This window comes from Otolemur garnettii, unplaced genomic scaffold (genome assembly GCF_000181295.1).
Source record: "Otolemur garnettii isolate 467f Iridium unplaced genomic scaffold, OtoGar3 scaffold00247, whole genome shotgun sequence".
In the NCBI taxonomy this organism is placed as follows: Eukaryota; Metazoa; Chordata; class Mammalia; order Primates; family Galagidae; genus Otolemur; species Otolemur garnettii.
Genome location: NW_003852642.1, coordinates 1,667,209 through 1,674,793, shown reverse-complemented (window position 1 = coordinate 1,674,793; position 7,585 = coordinate 1,667,209).

Here is a 7,585-nt window from a genome sequence, read left to right as displayed (position 1 = left end):
AAGAATGCTGGCTTAAACAGTGTCCGGGAGCCTCTTGTTGTACCACTCATCATCTTTATGGTAGCTGGATTGTAGGGCAATATAATATTGGAGTAGAGGGACTTGGGGGGTCCAGAGAGTGATGGGCACATGAAGGGTTAAGAGAGGCAGCTATTTTCTAAAGAGCATAGATGTATTCTGATATTTAATCTCTCATATATCTGTGCCACTTCTGCTCTGGACACTGTAAATATCTGTTGAATTAACTAAGTTATGATCTCCATCATTTATGGCCATAGTCTTGTAAAGAACAGCAAGTCTCGCACAAAATTACCATAATAAAATGTTGCATTGCTAAGTTCTATATGTGATTTCACCTCATGTTTTGAAATTAGACAGAGAGATTGCTTTGGACTCCACATGCCAGAAAAAAGCCTTTATAAAGAGGAGGTCATGTTTAAGCTCTTCTGAAGACTAGGTTGCATTTTGACTGGTCACACTGAGATGTAATAATGTACCCAGGATTTGGAGGCCAGAGGAATGGGTAGCCCCCAAAGGTTGAACTGCTATGGGCAAAGCCTGGGGTGGGAAGTAATGTCAGAAAGATAATTTATGTCAGAATTTGTAAGCTCTTGCAGAGCAAGAATGAAAATCAATTCTGAACATATTCTGCACTCAAAAGATGTTTTATGTCTCCATCTCATTCACCATGTAAACCTGACTCTGGGTGCAGGATGGACTAGGAGAGTATAAGAAATTTCCTCAAAGCTGAAAGAGCTGGTCAGTGATGGTGTGGAAATTCAAGGTCTGGCTCTTGACTCTGGAGTCTAAGCCCTTCACCCCTCTGCTTGGATGCACTGAGAGCTTACTCTTTAAGGACACTTTACTCTGAAAGGAAAGGAGCTATTTAATGAAGTGTCTAGAGAGGGACAGAATTAAAGGGAGTAGTAAAGGAATTATTTTAAAATGTGAAATATTTGAACATATCTAAATTATAAAAATCAATGGAGAAAGAGAAATAATTTGACAATATAATAATGACCAATTATGTGTGTAAGGGCTCTGACCAATCTCAAGAGAGTGGGGGCTCCAAGCCTTGATGGAGAGATGAAACTCAGAAAAGGGGAAGGAGAAAAAGGATACAGGTAGATTTGTAGATATGGAGTCAGGGAGTTGAGATATGTTGGCAGGTCTTTTCCTTTCCCAAGAGCTAGGAAAAGCAAGGAAAAATTATTTCTTGGAGCCCTTGAAGGGCCTGTGATTCTGTCTATAAATTGATTTCTTGTGCACAATGTAAGGGTACATGTCAAAACTATTGAGTACAGTATAAATGTGTTAACACAACAAATAGTAAGTGAGGTGAAGGATATCTTAACCAGTTTGATATAAGCATTCCAATTTTTTAATAATCCAGAAAGTAGAAGGGAAAAGGAGAGAGAAGGGAGAGAAGGGGGGATATAGGAAGAGGGAAGGTATTTGGGGGGACCTCACCTAATGTGCATGATGCAATGGTACATTTCAAAACTATTAAGAAATGAGGGGGTGGAGGCTAGATGACTGGCTGAAGCCAGCTTTCCACAGAGCCAGCTTTCCAGAAGGAGAGTTAAATGACAGAAATTTAGCAAGTAAGCTGATGGTTTGGAGCTGAGCCAAGAGAGAGGGTTGAAGAATGCACATCAACCCTGTTGAGGTGAGCTGTGACCCGAAGGAAACAAACAACATTTACAAAATCCATTGCCAAGTGGATAGGATTACCCTCCCCCATGAGAACAATTTGCGGTATATTTTCAACAAATAAGCGAACAGAGTTCAGATCTCCTCCTATTTTATCCCACAGGAGAGACCCACTAAAACCTGGAACTCCTTCCCCAGAGAAGACCCATTAACACTAGTAGCACTCTCCTGACAGGCATAAAACTGTATATATTCTCTACCTGCAGTTCTGAACTCCCAGTGCTCCCCTCCACTCTCACCTCCGAGGACTTGAAGCCTGTACCCCATTGAGCCCAGATTCTGGGGCATTTACTTGAGAGGTGTGGAGAAGGCACAGGCTGTTGTAGTTCTGTGCTGATTCTGTGAAATGGGAGTAAAGAGAGGAGTATGGACCGAGAGGGAGAGGGAGAAGTGGTGCCCTGTGGCACAGACAGTAGAGGCAGCAACGGGAACAATGGGGCTCACACCCCTGGGGATATTTTGGAGAGACACTCCCCACCTCTAGTGGAGCAGATCTGGGATGGAAACACATGCCCCATGAGTAAGGGGTTTGCCTTAGGCGGTACCTTCCTGGGTGGGATGTGGCAGGGATGGAGACTAGAATACGCATGTGTAGAGATGGCATATTCCCAGGGTGGGACTGAGTCAGAAGTGCTGCTTTAGTGAGCCTAAGAAGCACCCAGCCCTCAGGGGTACATAGCTGAGACAAAAGCAAGTGGGGCAACAACACCAGGCTAGGGAGAAATGGACACTGAGAGCTATCTGCAAGTACCAGTCCAGGGAAAGGCAGGAACTGAGATCTGAATGGGAGCTTGAACCATGCCTGTCCCAACACAGAGTGCAGCTAAGACAGAGACACCAGCTCCGTGAGAATTGGCACAACAGTAGCAGCACAGGTGGGGCTGAGCCTCAGTTTCTGTGAACTCAAACAGAGTCTGGCCTGCAGGGGAATATAGCTGGAACAAAAACACTAATATGTTTATTAGTGTGACAATATAAGTGGCAGCAACATCAATCTGGGGCAGGGCTGGAACTGAGTAAATTGCCCCATTAAGCATCTGAGGTAGCAAGACTTCAGCTCTCCCTGCTGGCTGGTGGCAGAGTGCAGGAAGTCTGGCAGAGGAGACATAGATCTCCCTGTGACTCAGACAGGTGCAACCCCCTAGAGGATCTGCTCATCAGGTCACAGCCCTGCAGGGTTACCAGCGACTGGGTGTGACAGAGGTGCAAGGTCGGAAGGAGGCATCAACCTTCCTAAATAATTCATTTTCTGGGTGGGTCTTTCTGACTCCACAGAGCACTGGAGTGAGTCTTACTCAAGCTTCCAGCAGAACCCCTGCTATCTAGGGGGTCTTTTGAACTCTCCCACTTGAGACTGGGTGCTGACTGGGACAATTGATTTGGAACTCTTGACCTGGGCCAATCACCTGAGGGCTATCCAAAATGGTACCTTGGGTGTGTGGTTGTGGGAAGGTTTGATTTTCCTTTTCCAGTTGTTGCTTGTGTGGGGGGGCAGGGTGACTTAGTTGCTGGTATTTCTCCACAGCTGAGACTTCAACCCAGAGTTATTGATTCACCAGAATTGGACAGAGACTAGCTGAAAACAAGACAGAGCCATTTAGTCCCACCACACCAAGCAGGTCTCAGGCCATAGCACTGTATAGGGAAAAGGTAAAGACACCAGTCCCAGCTCTTGGGCAAAGAGCTGGTTAATCAGTACTCCAGAAGTTGCCAAACCAACTTCATCTTATCCGCTCATCTAGCCAATGGTGTAAAATACTCATAAGTTTGAATCAGAGGAAAAACTCCGGCAACATGAATAATCAGAGTAGATCAACTCCTCCAAGGAATGACATGGCAGATATACCAGAAGATCCCATTCATAAACAAATGGCTGAGATGTCAGAAATTGAATTCAGAATTTGGATTGCAAATAAAATCAATAGAATGAAGGTAAAATTGGAATTAGAAATTCAGGGAACATTTCAAAAATTGTCTCAAGAATTCAATGAATTCAAAGACAAAATCACCAAAGATTTTGATACATTGAGACAAGAACTTGCAGCCCTTAAAGATCTGAGAAATACAGTAGAATCCCTCAGTAACAGAATGGAGGAGGAAGTAGAAAGGATTTCTGACATTGAAGACAAAGTTTTTGAATACTCCCAAACACTCAAAGAGGAAGAGAAGTGGAGAGCAAAAACATATCATTCTCTCAGAGAGCTCTGGGATAATTCCAAGAAAACTAATATTCACCTTATAGGAATCCTTGAAGGTGACGAGGTTGCTTCAAAAGGCCTGGATGCTCTACTGCATGAGATAATCAAAGAGAACTTCCCAGACAAGCCAAAAGATTCTGAAATTCTGATACCAGACAGTTTCAGAACCCCAGCACGACTCAATCTGAATAAGACAGCTCCCAGACGCATCATAATTAACTTCACCAAAGTTAATGTGAAAGAGAAAATACTGCAAGCAGCCAGATGTAAGAAAACCATAACCTACATGGGGAAGAATATTAGAATGACTGCAGATCTCTCTGCTGAAACCTTTCAAGCTAGAAGAGGGTGGTCATCGACTTTTAATCTCCTAAAACAAAAGAATTGTCAGCCCAGGATCCTGTATCCAGCTAAACTGAATTTCATTTATGATGGAGAAATTAAATACTTTAATGACATAAACATGTTGAAGAAATTTGTCATAACTAAACTAGCTCTCCAGGATATTCTTGGACCTATCCTCCATAATGACCAGTGCAATCCTCTACTACCAAAGTAAACTCACTCAGAAAATTTTGATCAAATCCCAACTTCCACAGGGGCGAAATGATTAAAAATATCCACAGGACTTTTGAAAAACTCAATACCCAAAATTTTGCCAGGCTTATGAATATTCTCAATTAATGTGAATGGTTTAAATTATCCTCTAAAGATGCACAAGTTGGCTGACTGGATACAAAAACTCAGGCCAGATATCTGTTGCCTACAAGATCTCATCTTACCTTAAAAGATAACTATAGACTCAGGGTTAAGCAATGGTCATCAATATTTCAGGCAAATGGAAATCAGAAAAAAGCAGGTGTTGCAATTTTATTTGCAGATACAATAGGCTTTAACCAACAAAAATAAGGAAAGATAAGGATGGCCGTTTCATATTTGTTAAGGGTAACATTCAATATGATGAGAATTCCATTATTAATGTTTATGCACCCAACCAGAATGCACCTCAATTTATAAGTGACACTCTGACAGACATGAGCAACTTGATTTCCCCCAGCTCATTAATAGTTGGAGATTTTAACACTCCTCTGGCAGTGTTGGATAGATCCTCCAATAAGAAGCTAAGCAAAGAAATTTTAGATTTGAAGTTAAACATTCAAAATTTGGATTTAACAGATATTTACAGAACATTTCACTGTAACAAAACTGAATACACATTTTTCCCATCAGCCCATGAATCCTACTCCAAAATTGATCACATCTTAGGTCACAAATCTAACCTCAGAAAATTTAAAAGAATAGAAATTATTCCTTATATCTTCTCAGATTGTCATGGAATTAAAGTTCAACTCAGTAATAACACGAATCTGCATATTCCTACAAAAACATGGAAGCTAAATAATCTTATGTTGAATGATAGATGGGTCATAGATGAGATTAAGAAGGAAATTACCAAATTTTTGGAACAAAATGATAATGAAGACATGAATTATCAGAACCTCTGGGATATTGCAAATGCAGTCCTAAGAGGGAAATTTATAGCACTGCAAGCCTTCCTAAAGAGAACGGAAAGAGATGAAGTAAACAATTTAATGGGACATCTCAAACAACTGGAAAAGGAAGAACATTCCAATCCCAAACCAAGCAGAGGAAAAGAAATAACCAAAATTAGAGCAGAATTAAGTGAAATTGAAAACAAAAAGATTATACAACACATCAATATATCAAAAAGTTGTTTTTTTGAAAAGATCAATAAAATAGATGAAAATTTGGCTAACTGAACTAAGAAAAAAAGAGTGAAACCTCTAATTTCATCAATCAGAAATGGTAAAGATGAAATAACAACAGACTCCTCAGAAATTAAAAAAATCCTTAATGAATATTAGGAGAAACTTTATTCTCAGAAATATGAAAATCTAAAGGAAATTGACCAATAATTGGAAGTAGGCCACCTTCCAAGTTTAGCCAGAATCAAGTGGAAATATTGAAAAGGCTATATCAAGTTCTAAAATAGCATCAACTATACAAAATGTCCCTAAAAAGAAAAGCCCAGGACCAGACGGCTTCACATCAGAAATCTACCAAACTTTTAAAGATGAACTAGTACCTTATTACTCAACCTTTTCCAAAATATAGAAAAAGAAGGAATACTACCCAATGCACTCTATGAAGCAAACATCACCTTGATCCCTAAACTAGGAAGAGACCCAATAAGAAAAGAAAATTAGAGAGCAATATCACTAATGAATATTGATGTAAAAATATTCAACAAGATCCTAACAAATAGAATCCAGCAACACATCAAACAAATTATACACCATGACGAAGTGGTTTTTATCACAGAGTCTCAATGCTGGTTCAATATACATAAATCTATAAATGTAATTCATCACATAAACAAATTAAAAAACAAAGACCATATGATTCTCTCAATTGATGCAGAAAAAGCCTTTGATATTATCTAGCATCAATTCATGATCAGAACAGTTAGGAAAATTGGTATAGAAGGGACATTTCTTAAACTGATAGAGGCCATCTATAGCAAACCCACAGCCAATTTTGTATTTAATGGTTTTAAATTGAAATCATATCCACTCAGATCAGAAACCAGGCAACATTACCTTGTCTCCACTGCTTTTTAACATTGTAATGGAAGTCTTAGCCATCGAAATTAGGGAAGAAAAGGTGATCAAGGGTATCCATATAGGGTCAGAAGAGATCAAACTTTCACTCTTTGCAGATGATATGATTGTATATCTGGACAACACCAGGGATTCTACTATGAAACTTTTATAAGTGATCAAGGAATACAGCAGCATCTCAGGTTACAAAATCAACCTGTATATATAAATAAATTTGTAGCCTTTATATATACCAACAATACTCAAGCTGAAAAAATAATCAAGGACTCTATTCCATTCACAGTAGTGCCAAAGAAGATGAAATATTTGGGAGTGTACCTAACAAAGGACATGAAAAATGTCTATAAAGAAAGCTATGAAACTCTAAGAAAAGAAGTAGCTGAAGATTTTAACAAATGGAAAAACATACTATGCTCATGGCTGGGAAGAACCAACATTGTTAAAATGTCCATGTTATCCAAAGCAATATTCAATTTTAATGCAATCCCTATTAAAGCTCCACTGTCATACTTTAAAGATCTCGGGAAAATAATACTTTGTTTTATATGGAATCAGAAAAAAACTTGAATAGCCAAGACATTACTCAGACATAAAAACAAAGCAGGCGGAATTATGCTTCCAGACCTCAAACTATACTATAAATCGATAGCTATCAAAAAAGCATGGTACTGCCACAAAAACAGAGGGGTAGATGTATGGAACAGAAAGAGAATCAAGAGATGAACCCAGCTACTTACCATTATTTGATCTTTGACTAGCCAATTAAAAACATTCAGTGGGGAAAAGATCCCTATTTAACAAATGGTGCAGGGGGAACTGGCTGGTGACCTATAAAAGACTGAAACTGGATGCACACCTCTCACCTTTAACTAAGATAGACTCTCACTGCATTAAAGATTTAAACTTAAGACATGAAACAATAAAAATACTAGAACAAAGTGCAGGGAAAGCTCTTGAAGAAATCAGCCTGGGCAAATATTTTATGAGGAGGACCCCCCAGGCAATTGAAGCAATATCAAAAATACACTACTG